This window comes from Arvicanthis niloticus, chromosome X (genome assembly GCF_011762505.2).
Source record: "Arvicanthis niloticus isolate mArvNil1 chromosome X, mArvNil1.pat.X, whole genome shotgun sequence".
Lineage (NCBI taxonomy): Eukaryota > Metazoa > Chordata > Mammalia > Rodentia > Muridae > Arvicanthis > Arvicanthis niloticus.
The window spans coordinates 79,168,220-79,169,127 of record NC_047679.1 but is presented as its reverse complement, the minus strand read 5'-3'; the positions used below and the strand labels follow the sequence as shown (position 1 = coordinate 79,169,127).

Below are 908 nucleotides of genomic sequence, written 5' to 3'. Positions count from 1 at the left end.
TACATAGTCATGGTAAAATATTTAGCCTTGAAGAGTAATTACAACCTATGTTCTATTATATGCACTAATGAGAATTGTGACTAGTAGTGGTGAAGAAAAGCATGGCCATTAGAAGTTTTTATTTGAACTGAGAACTTTCAAACACACCAATTTTAATAGAGTATAGAACATTTCTTCAAAACTTTCCCAATAATTTCTCACTGTTTCAACTTGTAGCAGAGGGGCATGCTTATTCATAAGGATGTACCATTGCCATTGATTTAGTTGCTTTAAGGCTTATCATTTACTTCTCTAACACTGGTGGTGAAAAATAAGCCTGTGTGTTGGACAAAAACATATTTAATGGTTAGACACCATTACACAGTTATAGGTCCTACCCTAGAAGCATTGCAAGTGTGGCTGCTGTGTCACATGTACAACAGTGGGTGGTAAAGAGGAGAGAGGTGATGGTCTGTGCTGTGTTCTGACTTATAAGCTCCTGGATGACTAGTAGCCCAACATTCTCTGAAAAAAAAAGCAAGCCTGAGACAACCACCAGTCTGGCACCAGGGAGTTCAGGAGCTAGCCTGAGAAAACCATGAGTCCAGTGCTACACAAGCCCAGATGTGCTCCCAGGAAGGACTCTGCTTAGGACTACTGACCCTGGGCAGGAGTAAGCCTGAGAGGATCGACCCTTATTTGGAGTCACTCAGTTTGGCCTGAGAGAGGAAAAAGCCTTAGAGGATCAAAGGACTGGTGTTGCCACGAGGCCTGGACAGGAAGCTAGCCTGAGATGATAATCAGTCCAGTACCACACAGGCCAGGGGAAGGGGCAGACACTTGTCAAGAGGACCCCTTCCTGGTGCTATAATAGACATGTGGGGCATAGCACTCCTGATATCAATCCTAAGAAGACCCCCCCAACACTC

General features: G+C 43.9%; 1 non-coding gene across 1 annotated transcript; it reads left to right on the top strand.

Moving 5' to 3' along the window:
- The first annotated feature begins 372 nt into the window (after nucleotides 1-372).
- Nucleotides 373-502, top strand: LOC117695639 (small nucleolar RNA SNORA17). Its single transcript, XR_004604684.1, has one exon. It is a non-coding gene; the product is annotated as a small nucleolar RNA SNORA17 (small nucleolar RNA).
- The last annotated feature ends 406 nt before the right edge of the window (nucleotides 503-908 follow it).